Consider the following 20,505-nt stretch of genomic DNA (forward strand, 5'->3'; position numbering starts at 1 on the left):
TTCCAGATGTTTTTTTCTGGGGGGGGGGGGACGACTGGATCTTGCTCCTTTCAGATTGACCAAAACCCACGAGGCTTGTGGCTTGTTCATTTCCAAGAGGATGGGTTCAGACTGTCTCCACACACCTACAGTCTGAGAGCTCTTTGAGACACTTGCTTCTCAGTACCACAGGGTGTCAGTAATAAAAACTTACCTTCCAACCAGAGACTCTGGCCTGCTTTGTATGGATTCCTTGCTCACCCACAAGATTCTCAAGCCCCCCTTTTATTTCTCTGAGGAAGGGAATTTTCACCCTGAACCCCAGAGTCAACCTCAGCAAAAGTGTCTGTGTCTCACATCTCAGACTGTATATTTTGATGCTCACCTCTTCAAAGGGGTATTAACACCACCCAATTCTGTATCAGCCCTGGGTCTGGATAGCTCAGTACCTGTCATGTGATTAATCCCCACCCCCCACCCCCCACCCCCCCCCACCCCTGTCATCCAATCTGACTGAGCAGTCTAAGTATAAAGCTAAGGCTACACCTGTTTCTCTACTTTATAACCATAGCCCCTGATGAATCAAATTCAGAATTCTCACTGGCCTCCTGTCATAGAGGACATTAAAGATAGCCATATTGTGGAACCAACAGCTTGTGTTTAATGAGCTGTTATTAGATGAAGGAAGCAAAGAGAAGGACACCTAGGAGAATTTGAGGTCTCTGCTTCTATGATTTGATGGTTGGAACTCATTTCCCAAGATGTGCAGAGAGTAGCAATTGCTATTTCAGTTTTAGATTCATTTCTACTGAGGCTCACTGTGGACCTTGGTGGGACTTCTCCTTAGAGGCCATTTGCATGCATTGTCCAGTTGTCAGATCTTGAGAATTATCTTAGTTTTATCCCTTGTTGCTTTGATAAAACACCCTGATAAAAACAACTTAGGGTACAAAGGGCTTATTTTAGCTCACAGTTCTGCGATTGCCCATCAGAGCATGGAAATCAAATAAGGAGAGCTTGAGGGAGTTGACAAAAATCACATCCACAGTCAGTAGCTGAGAACAATCCTCTGCGTAGGCAATAGTGTCACCCACAGTGAGTAGGTTTCCCTGCCTAGGTAATGATGCCACCCACAGTGGGCAGGGCTCCCTGCCTAGACAATGGTGCCAGCCACAGTGAGCAGGTCTCCCCACCATAATTAACATAATCAAGGGAAAGTTCCCCAGATTTAGAAGATCCTTCATTGGCATTCTCTTTCCAGGTGCTTCTAAATTTAGTCAAGTTAACAAAATCACACAAATGCACCAGCTAAGGAGTGGGTGGGTCCAGGTAGAAGGAGGATCTAATATCAGGGGATGGTTGGATGCAGATGCCATCCACTCAATCCAAGAGACTTATGACTGTCATAACAGCTGATAATGGGTAGATTTTAAGAGAAGGGGCTTCACAGAAATAATTAATAATGCCATTTTGCCACAAAGGTGACAGCAGTAGGTTTGATGATATAGCTGATTAGAATGTATGTATTACCTGTGCACACACAAACTATGTAATTTTTTTTGGTTCAGAAGTTTAAAAGTTTCACAAAGGTTAAACATGGTGATACTAGTCTGCAGTCCAGTCCTCTGGAGATAGAAGTAAGAAGATCAGGAATTCAAGATCAGCCTTGGCAGCATAGAAAGTCTGAGGGCAGGATGGATTAGATGAGATTCACTCTCTCCCACCATAAAAGTGTTTTACATATAGTACTTTGTCTTATTCCCACTCCAAACTTGCCCATTCAGTTCCATCTCAGCCTTACTTGCCTTAGCTATTTCTCCAAGTTTCTTATCTAGCTCCCCACCCCCAGTGCATTTCTATGCCAATACAATACAAGAAAATATACATTTTCCTGATGTTTTCTCCTTGATCCATGAGAGCTACGCTGTTTGAAACATTATTCTGTATTTTGTTTTCTTCACATAACATATCATGGAACTTTCCCGTCTAGATTCTTGAAACATGTTTGTTCCAATGCAGGGGAACAATAATCCCAGCATACTACTCTGCTAGGGATCAGGAAGTGCAAGCGAAAGCCGTAAGAGGCTTGCTTTGACTTTCCAAAGTAAGGTTACGTAGAACTGAAATGCAAATACATGCCATCTGATGTTAATCATATTTCAAGGGCAAATATTTGCAAAAGAACAACACTCATCTTCCCTGATGGAGAAGCAAATAATCCTTTATTCGTCATTCTCCCAGTATTTACTGGGATTCGCATTGTTCCCGGCTTGGCTGGATGCTGTGAAGAGGATCAGCAAAGCAGATGGGTCATTTGCTCTGGTCTCTGTGCCAACAGCACCTTCAGAGCTTGACATTCACTGCCACAGTAGCTAAGTAGGCAATCTTCTTCCCATGATGACCTACCCTTTCCCTTGCTTAAGTGCCTTCTGTGTCCCACTGTGTTCAAAGTCAACTTTGTCTTGGCTTCTCCAGTCCTTGGTGTGTTCCAAGCTCTTGTCTCACCTTCCCTAGTGCCCTCGGTTCTAGTCACACTGGGTGGATAAAAGGACAAGATAAAATCAAACAGTCCTGCCTATCTAGTTTGGGGCGGGGGCGGGGGGTTGCCTGCCCCTTTCATGTGGGAATATTCTTCCCCGTTCATTACCATCACCTCTGGCTATACTTGCACCTTCTTCCAAGTGTCTTTCCTCCACAGCCCCCTTATACAGTTGGGCATTCTAGCCCATGTGAACTAATGCAGCCTAGTCTAATAGACAGAACACTCAGCTTCCAAATTCTAGCACTGGTTCCACTTTTAAGGCTGTTCTGTCACCTGTAACAAGTAGGACACAAGAACTTCTTGACACTGTCATAGTGAGATGATGTATTCCTAAGCAAACTGCCCGTTGAAGAATGGCTAGTAGATGTGAGTTGCCTTATGTTCTCTCATTGTTGTCATTTTTTCCCATGGATCAAGTTGGCATACCTCTGAACCCTCAGTGTTTAGCATGAAGAACATCTGTAAATGATGAATGGGCTGTTGCTCAATGACCATTGCACATTTAGTAGTGGTAGTATGGGTCACTTCCAGCTTTTAGACTATTTATTTAGGTGTGTACTTGTTGCATCCCCTACTTCTCCCAAGTTTAATACCTGTCTCCCCTGGGGTCTGAAAGAAACCTTTCCTTCTAACTGCATCATTGTCTTGGCTCTGGAGGACAATCTCCGCGTGGAGACTGAGCATGCTCCTGGCCAGGTTGGGCTGGTTGAGGACAGACTTCTTTGGCCCAGCATCTTGCGCCCTCCACAGGCCGGGCGGGCTGGCAGGAGAGCCTATGAGCGGGCGGGGTTTGGCCGCAGGGCAGCCTGGTGCGCCTAGGCTCTTCTGGCGGACAGAGGTGGGGGACGCGAGCGGCGCCTCCCAGCTAGTCACGCAGCCTACCGCGGTGCACCGAGGCTGCAGGGGCAGAGCTGAGCGGCAGGGAGGGCTCTCTAGGCCTTGAGCGCGCTCTGTGTGTTGTTGGAGTCTGGCCTTAGGTTCTGGCGTGGGAAGGAGAGCAAGGGCGCTGGAGGAGAGACCCAGCCACGGCCCAAGTAGAGGCTCCCAGTCTTCTCCTAGGCGGGCGAAGAATTCCCTTAACCACATTCACAACCTTGCCTCGGGCACCTTAGCTCGGGCTGCCAGGAGGCCGCGGTGGCCGGGCAGCTGTTGCACCAAGAGGGGGCAGCTGCGGAGTTCCATAACCATAGCAACCGCATCAGCACCACGGCGGCAGTGGCGGCGGCGGCGGCAGTGAGGGCAGCATCCGCTTGCTCCTCCTCCAGGCAGCCTCTCGGTAGAGACCTGAGACAGCTCGCAGGTGCCGCCGCCGACTCCTTGGTCCGCCCACAGTCGCTGCCTGCCGGTGTTGGCCGCTGGAGAAGGAGACCAGAAGAGAGCGGGACCAGAGCTGGAACAGGGCCCTAGGAGGTGAGAGAGAGAGAGCCCTGCAGTGGGAGACAGGTAGGTGAGAACGCTGTGGGGGTCACCAGCTGTAAAACTCTTTCTGTGGCAGTGACGTTTCTGGAAGCGTGGTTGCTAGTTGGATGGCTTTCTATTACTGAGTAGGGATTCTTCCGCGATTTTTTTTTTTAAATATCTTTCTCTATTTTCCCCCCAGATATCTCTGCCCTCTGATCTTGCCCCACTTCTGGGCAAAGCTTAGAGACAAGAAGGACCATTAAATGTGACTGTGTGAATGTGGTGGTCCTAAGGGGCTTATTTAGACCTGCTCAGGTCCTCTGAGCCACTGAACCCAGGGCATGCTCAAAAGACCTTGTGGAGGTGGAGGGGCTATGGTCTCTGTTCTATGTGGGGCAAGCTGACTCAGAGACCGTCTCTTTGGAGGGTGGAGAGCACTGTAGTTCATCTGTGGCATGGAAAGGGGCTATAACACACAGTAGCTCTTTATATGTACAACAATCTTTAAACACAACCACTGTAGGGAATGTTTAGACAAGGTAGTAGTAACTCTTAAGGTTTGGGGTATGCCCAGAGTTTACTATTCTACAGATAAGATGTTTTGGTCATTGGGGGATTGGATGTTAACAGAAATAAAATTATAACCAGAATGGAGATAAGAACACCATCCCCATTATCTTCACCTACTTTTTCCTCCCTCTCTGATGCCAGCAAAACAAACACTGTATGGTGTTAGAGACACCCTCTGTCTGGCCCTTGGCTACTGAAGAACTATCCTACTTTCAGACAGATGGGGAAGAGAACTCCACTTCAGTCCCTCATATAATCTAGGAGGGCAATGTTTTCCACTGGGCTCCAATGCTCTTAATATTAAATTTGTTTTAAACCCTGGGTGCACCTGATGTATGATGGACTGTTATCTGCATCTTTGGGCTATAGTGAGGGCTGGAGATTGGCACATGATTTAATCCAGTTCTGCTGGGAGGAGAACACCAGAAGACCCAAGGAGAGGAAGGTGCGTTAGCTGAGTAATCTGATTCAAAAGCTTTTCATAGACTTTAGCAGATTTCTGAAGAATTTCCAGGATGGATAGCCACTGCCTGTGAAAGGATTCTCCTTTTATATCTTAGCCCCAGGGGACTGTGGTAAGTCCCAGTTAAAAGGGTATGTTCTTTAATTGGGCTTTTAATTTATGATGTAGTTATGTTACCCAAGAGGATGTGATCTAGCCAGCATTTCATCTGGGGATTTATACCACAACGAGGACAGTATATTATAGAGAAATGCTACACTGTAGTGTAGAGGAAAGAGGGCAAGATTCTGGAGTCAGAAACAAACAGGTCTGAACTCTCGTTTCATCATACCTGTTGTATGACCTTGAATTGCTCCTGTCTTGTTGGGATGTTTTTTCATCTATAGAACGTGATTCTAGCAACCCTTAGAGTTTGCTAAGCTCTCATAACAATAAAATTTAATGGCAGAGGATGCAAACGGGGCGGGATTTTAAAGTCTTATGTATGACTAATGCAATTTTAAGAAAGTCATTTTCTAAAGGAAAAAAAAAACCTCAGATTAACAAGTCATTTCACAGGTATCACCCATGGAAAGAGTGGAACTCTTAGTCAGTGAGTTGTGACTGGGATATTGTCTTGTTCCAGAGATACCTGGGCAATATAAAGAGGGCTTTATTGGGGGAAACACTGCGTGTCCTCCTTGTTTGTGGCTGCTGAAGGTCAAGAGCTAGCTTTGCCATGGAAGGCAGTGCTCCTCTCTCTCTTGAAAATAGTGTTTGTTCTGTGGAACTCAGAGTGGGGCCAAACATCTGATCGTGTAAAGAGATATTTGCCCAAAGTGAGGGCGCCTTTAAGTGTTGCATACACTGTGGAGTCTTTTCAAAGCTGCGACTGCCTCAATCCCACTCTGCTCTCTAAAGCCAGATTTATTAGCTGAACCTGACCAAATATGTGCAGCTTGATCTCACTGCTGAGGGAACTGCAATCTCTGAAATGAGCCAGGCCTGGGCTCTGCTCTTTTGTGATTGTGCTTTTGTCCATGCTGGTGTCTCTGCAGAAAGTAACAGTTTCTCACTTTCTTCTTTGTGTGTGTGTGTGGCCCAGTTCAAAGGCTCCATCATATCTGGAGCCTTCTCTGATCCTCTCTTGTGTTTCCTTGATACTCTGTACCTGATTTGACTGACAGACTGTGCTGTGTCATTGCTTGTTACACAGATCTCTTCTCTCTAGACTCTATGCTCCATGAGGGCAGGGGCCTCTCTTACCCTGCCTCTCTTCTGATCCCACAACCTCTGGTGAATGAATGGGTCATCAATTTGGCCACCTGTCCTGAAAGAGGCATCACAAAGCCGGTCCCTGGTGCCTTTCTGTATCAGTGCAGTAATCACAAACCTAGTCTCAAAATGTTCATTTCTTTACAAGGGACCCTTTAGAATTGTTGGCATCTGATCCTAAATGGCTTTCATATCATATTTGCTGAATACTTCAGACTTGGAATGCATTTCTCCTCCTTCCATCTCCCTCTTTTTACTCAGCTTTCATATAACAGGAAACCATATAACCTGGCTTCAGGGAGCGTGTAACTGAACCTAGGTTCTATGACTAAAAACTAGGGTGGTAGACTCTCGTTTGCCTCAGTTTCCTCATTTGTAGCATATGGTTGTTGGAGTCAGTCTCACAGTGGATGCTGGGTACTTGCAGTAAAGTAGTGGCTGTGCAAAAAGAAAAAAGAAAGAAGGGAATAAGCAAACCCTCATGATTTATAAAATACCCAGCAAAAGCACATTCTCTGTCTCTTTCTGTCTCTCTCAATTTCTCTTCTAGAAGATGTGCAACATCCCTGGGCTTAAATACACAATATCATATGAGATGCACTCCAAAGACCTGTCTCTTCTTCTTGTTAGCTTACTGTGACCTTTAGTAAATCCTTGCCTTCTCTGTAAGGTATATAATGATGGTTGTGTTCCTAGAAGGTAACCTCAGAAGATGTAAATTTAAAAAAACAAAAAAACCAAACAAACAGAAAACAAACAAACAAACAATTAGACAGTGACATGTGACTTCCCGATGAAAAGTATAGTTGCCAATTATAGAAGGTTTCAGAATTATTTTAAATGCTCTAAAGCAGTTTCTTTGCTGTATTTCATCTACAAAAGAGACATTGTGATTGATAGGGGAAGGGATGGAAGGAAGGAAAGAGGAAAGAAGGAAAAAAGTGAGGGATAGAAGAAGGGAGAGATGGAGGGAGGGGAGAGAGAGACAGAGAGAGAGAGAGAGAGAGAGAGAGGGAGAGAGGGAGAGGGAACGAGAGAGAGAGAGAGGAAGGGAGAGGGAGAGAAAACACCTTTTGGTTAGATGTGAGAGTCTAATTGGCTGTGGTTCTGATTCAGGAGTGGCTTCTGCCTCCTACATCATTTTGCTTATAGGACTGTTGATTTGTCCCTTATTTCCAGACCTTGGTTTCATAATCTGTAAATGGCCTGGAGGATTTCGATATCCCTGCTTAACTCTCTTTCAACGCTCAAGTATACTGACCTATGCTCTCTATTGAGATTACATCTCCGGTCTTCCATCTTTGGTCCTCCATTCACCCTTTTCTTCAAACATCACAATGTGTTCGAACTATACACTTCAATGTCTGATGTCACCACTGCCAGGAGGAACCGTTTTCTTTGGCGTTTGGGACTAGTTGGTTACCTCATTTTTCCCTCCAGGTAAAAATGTTTTGCTACCATGTCCAGCTTACAAGAAGTCCTTTATTTAACTAACTGGCAGGTGTATATATGAATTCAAATATTATTTGAGAGAATTAGTAGGAATTCATGACATCGCTGATGTTTTTGGGTTTCCTGGAGCATGCTGGGTGCTCAGCAATGTTGAATGCTTCTGCTACAACATGAATCATTTCTAGGTGGTTGCAGGGACATGTCTGAAGTTGGAGTAGAGGATGGCCCTAACATCACAAAGGAAATTGACACTGTGAACCATTGCTCTGTGGCCCTCTACCTTTGGTATTGATGGAGTAAGATCCTGATTATTTGGTGTGAGGACATTATGGAAATTTCTTTGCCCTCTCTCTTTCCCCATGTCAGATGCCAAGGTTCCACTATGAACTATGAAAAGACCCTGTAAATAAACTAAACATCTTTTAGGGGTATCACACATAGAAACTAAGAAGAGTGCATCAAGTAATGTTCAAGGTTATATAAGTCTGGGAAAGGACCTTCTAACCATTTCTTGGGAAAGGCTATGAAGGCTGGTTTTGTATAGCAGAGGAGGTCTAAGCTCAGGTCAGAAAGAATTTATATAGAGAGAATGGATGGGAGGCAAATGAGTCTAGGGAGGGATAAGAAAATGGAAGAAGTGTTAGGAAGGAAGTATAAGGCAGGGCTGCGGTATAAAGTCCTGGGGAAATGTTGTCAACTGATGTTGGTAAGACATGAAGAAGTGGGGCCTAGCAAACACAGAGGTGGATGCTCACAGTCAGCTATTGGATGGATCACAGGGCTCCCAATGGAGAAGCTAGAGAAGGTACCCAAGGAGCTAAAGGGATCTGCAACCCTATAGTTGGAACAACATGATGAACTAACCTGTACCCCGGAGCTCTTGTCTCTAGCTGCATATGTATCGAAAGATGGCCTAGTCGGCCATCACTGGAAAGAGAGGCCCATTGGACTTGCAAACTTTATATGCCCCAATACAGGGGAATGCCAGGACCAAAAGAATGGGAATGGGTGGGTAGGGAAGTGGGGGGGGGGGGTACTGGGGACTTTTGGGATAGCATTGGAAATGTAATTGAGTAAAATACGCAATAAAAAAAAAAAAAAAGACATGAAGAAGTGACATCAGAGAGTGTCCATTAGCCAGCCTCTAAAGTGCTCCCTTTTCTCTGAAGGTCATGGGAAGCTATGGGAAGATTAGCAGTTGTACAGAATGCTCTCATCTCTTCAGCTGCAGAGTGGAGGATAGGTGAGAAAAGCCAGATCAGATGAAACATAAGATGGCCTGGTAGGTAAGCTTGCAGGTGAGAGTTGTTTTCGGTCAGGCAGTGGGGGTTGGGATGCTGAGAAAAGAGGTAGCTAGTAGCATGATAATGATGCAAGAGAAGTGAACATAGGGCCTCACCTCTCAGATGGATGTCTGGGTGGAGCACTGTAGGGTCTGGGGAGCACAGAGGGAAAAGGAGGGAAAGGTGCAGTTGTCATTCTGGCTACTTTTTCAGACACATTACAATCATTCTGTTCCTGGTCTCTACACTCTTAACCTGAACGAATCTATCAGGCTCTGAGCTGACCTGCTGACCTGCCTGGTGAGCCTCTGATTCGCAGCTAGCTAGATGGTGGGAAAGTTAAAATCAGATTTGATAAACCAAAGCCCTTCTGTGCTTTTATAACTCAGATTGAAACCTGAAAGCCTTTTTCTGAATCTTAGCCTTATTCCCACCCTAAGTCAGACTCGCATCATAGCCTTTATTACTATGGCCACCTGTTACATCATTTCCTTTTAACCTCTGGCATTTTTGCTCATATACAGCAATCTAAAGAGCTGCATCTTCCTGGGATCTTCGTTTCTTCCATAAGCAAATGGTTGCCTGAAACAGCACCAGTGTCTCCTTAATGAGAAAATTAGTCTGCATTTGTCACCTATTTCTGAACCAATTCTCTTCTTTGCTTTACATTTCTGTGCAGTACTTTAAAAAATTCACTGTAGGACATCCATTGGTAGAACAAATTCTCTCAAGTGACACTTGCTCTGTGTATGTATATTGAATAAACAGATTAATAGATGAATATAACATTGGCTTCTAGGGACTCCAAACAGTATAGCAGGTCCTCTCACGACAATGTGAGCGGAGTACATAGTTGTTGAGCGAATGAATGAATGTATGTATGAATACAAGATTGCTAGACTCTAGGGAAGGGAAGAGCCCAACATTTAGAATGATTCAGAAGACAAGAATATTCTCTATAATAAATTAAATTATTATTCATTATATGTTATACCTCTCTGATGTACTTTGAATGTCCTGGCAGTTGAATCCCAAGACCACCCAGACTAAATGCCTCATAAGACATTTACTGAGACATGGAAACCTAAACGAATCCTATTGGAAGCGTCCTGGCCTGGCATTTACTGGGAGGTCCGGCTGCTTGGTACTTACTCTTACTATACTTTAGAAATTTTAGACAGTCTTTGATGTCTTACCTTATTTTTTAAGAAAACCTACATTTTTTTTCCGCTTGGCTTCATGATGCAGGGAGGTTGTTTCTTTTTCCCCAAGAGTGCTCTTTCTAATTTTGTTTTACTAAGGCAGATGTTAGAGACATGTCACAGTCTCCAAGCTTAGAGTCTGCAGCTACGGGGGATTGGTAAGGATACCAAAGAGAAGGGGTGTGCACCATCCTGAGGTAAGAGTGAACATTGAGCACCTGACTATCCCAGAGGCAGAACTATGTGTTTCTCTCTGAGGAAGTGCTTTCCTGGACCACAGCTTCCAGCAGCAAGTTTCTGTATGGACATGAGATGCAGTTGAAATGGCAAATATGGTTCTGACACTGTCATTCTCAGACTTGTCTACCTCTTGCAATTGGGTGTGCCTCTCAAGGAAAGGCTCCTGCGAAGCCTTCAGTGACATGACAGCTCTCCTCTTTCTCCCCAGTTAAATCCCCTTGACTTCAGCTTTGACTTGACTGTTTGAATTTTTTGTGCCTATATATTAATTCTTATTGACCTAGAACATTTTAACAAGCTTAGGATATGGGGTCACCTTCTATGGGACATCTAGTATGGAAAAATGGATAATAGCATAAATATCACCATTCAGTTAGCACATGTTTGCCTCTCTTGCACAAATCCCTGGCTTTGACCATCTGTAAAACGCATACACATAGATACACACACACACATACACACACACACACACACACACTTTCATATATATATAAAACACACAAACAAAAACCCACATATAACTCTTATAGAGAGTATACTGAGAGAAGATAGGAGGTGTGGAGGCTAGAGACAGTGGCTGGACTGGGAATTGCAGAGTATATGGAAACAAAGATGCCCTGACTCATGAAGGCAGTGGTGATGGAGGTAGTAGAAGGAACTTGAGATGTGTTAAGTCAGTGGACTCTGAGGACTTTACTGGAAGTCTCAATACACCCAGTGGGAGGGAAGATGAGGGTGACTGCCCTGTCCTGGCACATAGGTTTTGTGGTTGACTTTGGTTGGGAGGCATAAGACCACAATAGCAGGTTTTAAGCAGAAACTGAAGAATTGTCTTTGAACAAGTAATTTAAAGTCTCTAAAGGCATCTGTGTATATTTTAGGTAAGTAGAGACCTATCAAAAAGCTCAGGAAAAAAGTTAGAGGCTGAATAAGAAGCCATGGACAGACATTAATTGAGAAAACAGGGATAGAAGTGATCACCCTAAGAAAGTCAATAAAGAGAAGTATGAAGAGTGAGAAAGGAGCTCCCAATGACCCAGTCCTGAATGACAGTTGACATCCCTTGAGGGAGGAGCAGACATTTTCCTTTGGGAGAGGTGGCCATCGGTAAGTTGCTTATTTTCTATTGAATGGTGTCCCACCCCCCCACACACATTATGTGCATTTGATTTCAGTAATTAGACTTAGTGAGTTATAAAAAAAGAGACATGATGGAAGATGAAATGTATTTGTGGGAGGCTGGGAGGTAGAGGGATGGAGAGAGTAAAAGGGGGAGGTGACTAATACATTGTACAATGTACAATGTGAAATTTTAAAATGCTGTAACTGGTATTTAAATAAATAAATTTCTAGTAATGAATTTCTAAGGTGCATAGAATTCCATAAGTTAAAACATGGGCATGATTTTGAAAGAGATTGGAGAACCAAGAGTGGAGATGGACAAGAGAGAGTACTGTGGAAGTCAGTGTTACATACATTTGTGAAAAGTCATAAACTTGCAAATTTCTAAAATTAATATATGACAATGAAGTTTGTAATTATTATTTTTTTTAAATCCCAGTCTTCTAAGTCTATAGGTTTCTGTCTCTTCCCTTACAGAATGAAAATCAAATGTAAATTTTCCTCTTATGAAGTTTCCTTTTGTCTTAGAGACTTTGCATATCATGATTAAACCACTGGCAGGGTCATACTGTCTCTCCACTCCCTGTAGCTCATTTCTTCCCTCACCCAATCCCTTTCTTTATAGAGCTCTCTCTGGAAGCTTCTCCATGTTTCTAGGCATAGGAGTTACTTTATTTATAGTGTTCATGGATGTTTTGCCTGTATTTCAGATGTATTAAATTATTTTCTAAATGACTCTCCCTTACACATTGACAAGAATAAAGGTGCCTGGACTTTGCTGTGATTATAGCTGCATCAAACACTCAGGAACATGCAATAAATATAAAACATATAGGTAATTAATACCCGAAATCTCTAGTAATAAAATGCTGCTTTTTATTTTCAGTTTAAAAGTCAGTAACCACAGCTCCACTGAAGTGCAGCTTAGCATAGCCTGGTCAGAAGGTGGGCATTTGGTTCAAAGGAACACTGAAGCCTGGTCCCAGATATGGTCGCTCCTTCCTCTGAGGCAGCCATCCCTGCCTGTGTTTTCTGCCAACTCTGGCAAAAGTCTTTCAAGTTGCAATTTAATAGAAGAGATACTGATACCCCATGACTTGGAATAAGGTGGACTGAGCCATATAGCAGATGACTGCTACCCGCTTTGCCCAGGAACAGGTGTTTTACCATTTCTTGTGAGTTGTTTCCTATTGAGACCAGTAATTACAGAGCACCAGTTCAGCCACCCTGTTCTGCTTAATGGAAAGATTAAGAGCCATGCTCTCCTGGATAGTGATTCTTAATCCTAATGTCAAGGATCCTTTGAAGAAGTAATAAAATATACAGTCACTTTTCTTCGAAAAATTAAATGAAAAATTTCTATTAAACCTTACCAGAGTAATCACAGATTCCCCAATTCTTTTATAGTTAGTTTCCAGTGAAGGATATATTTTCTACCACAAGGATGGGGCTTCATTGGAACTGTGAATATCCAAGCATGTACACAATGTGGAGGATGCATTCTTAGCATCAGCACAGCATGTCCTTTGAGTGAACATAACACAGGGGTATATCAACAACAACAACAAAAAATGTTTAGAGGGAAGTGTATTTTGGGTTGAATCCCTGTTCTAACTAGAGTTACCAATCTACTCCATCTTTCCTCAGATTGTACAGTTTGTAAATGGTATGCTGGGATGTTTACTAGGTCCTGGATAACACAGCTGGAGTAGTCACCCTAGTTCTGATACCTGTTAGCCCAGGGACCCTAGGTAGCTCCTTGGTTTCTGTGGAAGGATCTTGCTAATCTTATCTTTGGTCAGGTTCCTGAGACACATAGCCAGAAATAGGGTTCCTGAGAGTGAGTGACTCAAGTTTTCTCTTTGTTAAAAAGGTCAGGGAATTAGAGAGGTAAAGAACTAGAGAGGGATAGAGGGAGAGAGGGAGAGAGGGAGAGAGGGAGAGAGGGAGAGAGAGAGAAAGGACAGAGATGTGGTTATAGCTCTGGTCACAACTAAACTGATCAAAAGACTCTGGACCTTACCTGGGATCTGTACCATAAGGGTCCAGAATTGTGTGATGATCTGTTGGACTGTCTTTGGCCACATTTCTTCTCAAATATTTCTGGGAGTCGTTACAATCACCCAGAAACAGTTCTCACAAGAACATAGTAACAATGTTCTGTTTGTTATGAGTGGACACAAGAAATTTGGGAAGGGTACACAGTAGAGGAAACCCTCTACCAACTCCACATGATCAGCTATGTCACTTGGAACTCACTCAGCTTGCTTTGGACACAAACTAGATCCTTAGGGGAGCCTCTGAGAAAAACATAGAAATACATGTCCCTGCACAAAGGTTCCCCTAACCTCTGGAGTGCCTGGAAGCCATGTCACATTGCCATATCTTCCTTTTCCATCCCAGCTTCCCTGTTCACTGCTTGTCTCACAAAAGCATGAATGCAAATAAGAATGAAATATTGCCATTTATGGAGGCACCGATAAATGAAAGAATTCAACCCATATATAAAAGCATACACATGAGTTTGAGTCTATGTAAAAACTTATGTTTGGGAAAGAACACAAGCCAAATGCCAGTCAGCTGGCCCTAAAAACATACATACAGGTAGCATATGTGCTGAACAGGTTATATTTAATAATATATATGTGTATACATATACTTATATTCGTGCAATAACAATTTTTTAAAGGGACTTTAAGGAGAAGAGGGAGAGATATATGGGAGAATTTGAAGGGAGGAAAAAGGGAAAGGAGAAATTTCATAATTGAACTATAATCTCAAAAAAATGTTAAAAGATTCTAAGGCAACTGAAAACAAGAGAATGATAAAGAAAAACCTGAAAGTAGACCAGAGACTGGGATGGGAGTGGTCAAGTCTTACCATTATCATAGGTGCTTCCCAAGTCCTGCTAAGTGAGCTCTGTATCATGCTGAAGTCCACCTTCCCAGTACAGGAAGCTTCTCCTGTACCCTGCTCAGTGACAATCTTGGTCACATAGCAGTCATTACACATCAGTTAACCTGTGGGTATGGCCTCTTCTCTGAGCGTACGTGTTCAATTTTGACATTCTGGGATTCCCCAGCCACTCCAGGCCAACTTTTCCTGATCTCTCTCTCAAGTCATTAGATGTCTTTCCTTTTTGCTACTTTTCTCTCCCTATACCTCCCCGAATCTATGGATTCAGCAATGTTCTTCTGAGGGTCCTGGTTAGAATCTCAGTTCTCCCTGGGTTATCCAGCACAGCAATTGTATTATTTAACTTGCATTAACTATGGTTTCTGAACCCCCGGAGCAGCAATAATTTGCATTTCACGCGGGACTGTTATTAGCAAGAAGGTAACATAAATAAAACTGAACAAAATCTATTATAATTCATGGGGAGGAGAGATTAGTTGGTGTTTGCTCTGATTATCGAGTAGCTTGAATACTATCAATAAGAAGACAGAGGCAGCATTTTACTCTTTAAAATGATTTATTTATTTTTATTTTATATGAATTGTTGCTTGCCTGTACATATGTATATGGACTATGTATTTACAGTGCTCCCCAAGACAAGAAAATAGTGTTGTAGTCCCTTGCACTGGAGTTACAAATAGTTTGGAGGTACTGTGTGGGTGTTAGGAACTGAAGCTGAGTCCTTTGCAAAAGTAGCATGTACTCCGAACCACTGAGCCATCCCTCTAGACCCTGGAGCCAAAAGCAACGTGCTGGAGACAGACTTTTACTTAAGTGGCATATCTCATGAGATAGACCATGGGGTAGCAGTGTTTGCTAGGTAGAACCTTGGACTCTCTGTGTGGCACACTTAGGAGATGATCGTGTCTTTGGGGACTCTAGGATAGCATGTGTGACAGCCCTAAGCAAGGACATACTCAGAAGCAAAGCATTGCGTCGCCAACAATTAATAATAATAATAATAATAACTAAGCTATACTCTATATAGACTCGGCTGAAATAAAGCAGAAGAGAGCTTTCTGAAATAATTCACATCTGACATTGATGAAATTAAATATGAAAGTATTTTCTATTTGAAAGATTGGATGTAAGTTATCTGAAAATGGGTTTCTGGGGCACGCACCATTGCAACTGAGGTGATACTGCTGGCAGATGAGATGGTAGCTCTTATGAAACCTTGTTGATTTTAAATGAGAGCATAAAACACAGTGAAGAATAAATTACCTCTTCTGTTTGTTTAAAGGAAATATATAAAGATAAGATTATCTTTGAAATCCTGGGGCCAGGGTAGAATCCGTCAAATGTGGCATTTCAGCACGCAGGCTTCTGCTGGCCTTTGGGAGGAATAGGATGGTTATTTATAGAATTGCTTCTGAATTACACAATAAGGTTCCCTTGCTTTGCTTTGTTTCCTCTTGCCTTTTAAATTGCATGAATATTGGAAGTAAAAAAAAAAAAAAAAAAAAAAAGACCATAAAATTGTCCTTAAGGGACATTTTAGCCTTGAGTTATCAAGCAGTGCTGAGGCGGGGGAAGGAGAAAGCAAGTTCGTTCTAAGCCCCTCTGTGTGCCAGGGCTCAGGAAGTTTCCCTCGTAGGTCATGCTCTTTGTTGCTGTGTATGTCAAAGCTATTGTCAACCACAATGCCGGGTGAGGAGAAGATGCACAGAGAGCCAGAACCTGTTCTTGGTTGCACAGCAATCCTGAATGAAAGCTAGAGGCTGATCTTCACAGTAGTCTGATGCCCTCAAACATGTTCTTTTCTTATCACTCTGCATAAGACTCTTGGGAAGTGTGTTTAAAATTTGGTTATTGACAATTTTTAAAGAGTGGCTTAGAAATCACACAAACTAAACCTCACCCCTTTGGTTTGCCAAGGGTTCTTTACCACTCATCTGAGAATTTGAAGGAAGTGATTAAACGTGTGTGTGACTTAGGGGAGGTGACTTCTTTAGGGGACCTAGGTAATTACTAATGCCCATGACTGTTGCCAACATCTTTTGGCTGCAAATCTGGCTATATTGAGAGATCGTTATTAGGATTAACAATAAAGATGGCAATAAATCCAAGGCAAATCAGGTCTTCTGTACTTACTGATTCAGGTAAGAAGTCAAGTTTTCAGCTATTTATTTTTCAAGATGTTATTAACTACTGAACCACAAATGAGGAGAAAACATTCACTGGAATTTCTAGTCTGCCTTTTCCTTTCTGTTTGTAGGGTTTAATTCAACATCCCTCTGGATGCTTTAATTCAAAATCCAGTGACTAATGTATATGCTGGAACTTCTGGGATATCAATAGAATATATTATGTATACCTAGACTTAAATAAAATCAGAATGCTATTTTAAGATGTGTCCCATGTGAAGTTAAAATGGAGGCTAGGTTGAAACAGTGGGATGTAATGGGAGAGAGGCATTGCAGAATTGAGGAATGTGCTCAGGCCTAGACGTTTCCTTTGAAGATATTACCAGAGGCCTGAATTTGGCTTTCAGAAGAAAGAAGGTGACATGTCCCCAAAAAGAGAATGGGGGATTCATTTACACTTTTGTCACAATGGTATTTTCTATACCCCATCCCTCTAACACACACACACACACACACACACACACACACACACACACACACACACACACACAAACACTACCTTTTACCACTGGTCCAGATTCATCTTAATCTCCATCTCATCTGCTAAGCCTCTACCCACCCATTAAGGGGTTGAATTCATCACTTTCCTCTGGGGTCTCACAAGCCTGGGCTTAGCTGGACCACAGTATCATATAGTAAACAGGTGCTAGAAATATCACTGTTGAACTTCACAAAGGTCGAAGTTTCTTTTCAATCAAGAGGTACTTTCTTTTCAATCGCTGCACTTACACAAATGTAATAGTACCACCCGGTCTGTAGTTTATTTTGAGATTCAATCTTGATGAATGTTTTGCTGGTTTGGATTTAATGAGTTGTATTTTCCAGGGTGGGATCTGGTGCTCCAAATCTCTCAGAATCAGTAACCTTTTCTGTTTTTTCATAGTTTTCCATTTTCTAGGATGTCTTATAGTTGAAATCACACAATTTTCAGATTGCACATTTTCCTTAGTAATATACATTTAAGACTCTTATGTGCCTTTTCAAGATGTGACAACCCATTTCTTTTTAGTGCTGAATGATATTTTGTCTTCTGTAAGTGCCACTATATGCTTATTTGTTCATTTACATATTGATTGCTTCTAAGTTTGGGTGTTTATGAATAAATATTTCATAAACATTTGTGTATACTTTCTACCTTTTGAGAATGGACACAGCGGTTCATCTAGTTTAGATAAGTTCCAAGGGATGTGATTGTATATTAAGAGTGTATTATATGGTATACTGCGATGGTATATTAAGAGTATGCTTGGCAAACTGTCTTTTGTATATTTTATTCATTTACCCAGCACTGTCAGAGAATTGCCTTCATATCCTTACAATGTTTGTTGTTTAGTGTTTATTTTCAAGTTAAGTTTTGATGAGAGCCTCAAGAAAGCAGATGATAGTGAAAATTTGTCTGGCAACTTCTGGAGGTACTGTTTATATTGAAGGAACATGTTGAATATTGAAAGATTCTGAGGTTCTGATGTGGAGGGCAACGTAGCACAAGAACCTGCACAAGAATGAAACATCAAGTTGAACGGATCAGAGAAGTAATATGGTGTTTTATTAGGAGCCATGCTGTGAGTTGTGGGGGATCCAGGTTGGGTGTAACAAAACTATAATGATGTCAGAATTGTAGTTGAATTCACAAAATGTGTATGAGAGTTCATAGGAAAGTATTAACTTCTGCATTTGTCTCTAAATGCTGGGCTTAAAGGTATGTACCACCACATCCAACCTTGTATGTAGATCTTTTTGTGTGTATTTGTATGTATGTGTATGTATGTGTGTGTTGTGCATATGGATGTGCATGTACATGTGTGTTTACACATGCATGTAGAAGCCTGAGGTTAACATTGAGTGTTCCCCTTGCCCTTTATAGCTGTCTGTTTTTTTTGGGGGGGGGTTGTTTGTTTTGAGATACAGTCTCTCACTGAACATGAAGCTAATTAATTAGCTAGTCTGAATGGCCTTGGGATCCAGGAATCCACATATCTCCATGTCCTCCACTTGGAAGGTTGATCTAACAGACATGAGCTGCCTTGCTTGACTTCTTAGTTGGGTTCTGGGAATCTGAATTCTGAGCCTCTGATTGTGTGATGGATGGGCACTGTATTAAGTGAGCTAACTTCCCATCTTATGCCTAGACTCTTAATGAACTCACTGTTTTGTATCTGTGGTAGACATGGAGTTATACAAAATAGAGTGCTGTCATCGAGTCACAGCTATGGGCTAGTCTCTGACCTTTTATTTGAAATGTCTCACTTGTCTCTCATGAAATATGACAAAGAGAGGGTATCATTTTTCTCACTTTATGAGATAGGATGAGAGGCTCAGAGTGTCCATCACTCGCAGATGGACACACAGTTGGCAAATGTTAGAACTTGTATTATTGTAGATTCGGAGTCCATACTTTTGTCCCAGCTATTCACATTACCCTCCACAAATGGTCCAAGCAACACCATCAGCTGTATTCACAGAGCAGATTAAGCTTCCTTCGTGCTGCCAAGAAGGAATTGGGGCTATATTTGTTTTCTGTTGACCAGCTGGCTCTTTACAATGAATTTGCAAATCTCAGATAAAAATCACTGAATCTATTTAAAGTTTAGCTCGAGACACACTGATACCATCAAATAAAACATGGGATACTGGTCTTTATATAGCGTGCAAAGCAAATCTGTCCCAGAGCACCCCTTGTAGAGGTCTCTAGGGATGGCTTATGTTTGAAGGGCTCGTGCTGTTTGTAGTTTTATGTGCACTCGAATAACGATTGGCTGAATTAAAACAGTAAAAGCACAATTTGATGGAAAAATTTTCGTTCTCATATCAGTGCATTAAAATGTATGTGAACATGATTATCAATTGGTTATCAATGTTTTTCTCCTTTATTTTGTCATTGTATGTAAGTCCCTCTGGTGACAGACTGAACTCTGGTAGCCTTTTGATGAAGCTGCAGTATGTAATTCTTAGTGGCATCTAACAGCTGCCCTTGGCATCCAGATCGGCTTACAGAAATTGCTTTAAGTGATGTTGGACAGAATCCGTCCGGAACATTTTAAGAAGCCTCATCTCCTCAAAGACAGAAGTGAGATGGCCACTGGAATTTAGAACTTCTCAAAGTATAGTCCTGAGGTTTGTGATTTGAAGTACCAGGGCATTTATGTAGCTGAACACATCAGAAGATAGTATACATTATATTGCTGTCACCGTATATCTCAGGAGAGTCAGCAAGAAGCTTTTAGGTGGAAGCCTCAGTGTTCCTATGGGCTGAGCTGGGCGGGGCTGGGCTGGGCTGGGCGGGGCTGGGCTGGGCTAAGCTGGGCTGGGCTGGGCTGGGTTGGGTGTTTGGTCAGTTCTGATGCTTAGTTTTAGGTTTGCCCTCTGTATCCAGTTGTCTGTCAAGAGCAGAACTAGTCATGCAATCACACCCAGAGATGGAGCAAAAGGTGGAAGTGGTTTGAGTTTGAGGAGAATTTACCTGATTGCTTTATTCCTGTGTTTCCTGAACGTGCTCATTCCTGCTAAGAGTTGTACTTCTGAGTATAGTTCATACTGACTGTGCACTCTACCCACTGTAGGACTTAAACATGTTCCATTTATAATAAGCCATGTTTCCTTTGTCTTAGCAAACCAGGCGGGTGGCTCTCTGGCTGCCGAAAAGCTGTATGAGCTGCTGAGGAAGGCATACCTCTCCCCACTGCCTCCTTCCAAGGCCGTCAGCTAAAATCCATAGTCTTTGTATTATAAACTCACCATCGTTCTTAATGTTGCCTTAAAGCCTCTATAAACTGCTCTCCATCTCCCTTTTAACAACCTAGCCCCGCCACTTCCTATCTCTATCCTTAGACATACTATTTCCACAGCAACCCTGGTAAAATAGGATTCCCATTGAGGCCAGACCTTCCTTGTATCA

At 42.5% G+C, this 20,505-nt stretch overlaps 1 protein-coding gene across 4 annotated transcripts in view; it reads left to right on the forward strand.

The window, feature by feature from the left end:
- The first annotated feature begins 3,322 nt into the window (after nucleotides 1-3,322).
- Nucleotides 3,323-20,505, forward strand: part of Fam135b (family with sequence similarity 135 member B) — a 262,597-nt gene continuing 245,414 nt past the window's right edge. For all 4 annotated transcript variants that reach the window (XM_085831356.1, XM_085831357.1, XM_029469991.2 and 1 more), the window contains exon 1: nucleotides 3,323-3,964. The gene's annotated coding sequence lies outside the window, so the exon portion shown is untranslated. The remainder of the gene's footprint in view (nucleotides 3,965-20,505) is intronic.

The sequence above is a fragment of the Mus caroli genome, unplaced genomic scaffold (assembly GCF_978045245.1).
Source record: "Mus caroli unplaced genomic scaffold, Mus_caroli_1 scaffold_16, whole genome shotgun sequence".
Lineage (NCBI taxonomy): Eukaryota > Metazoa > Chordata > Mammalia > Rodentia > Muridae > Mus > Mus caroli.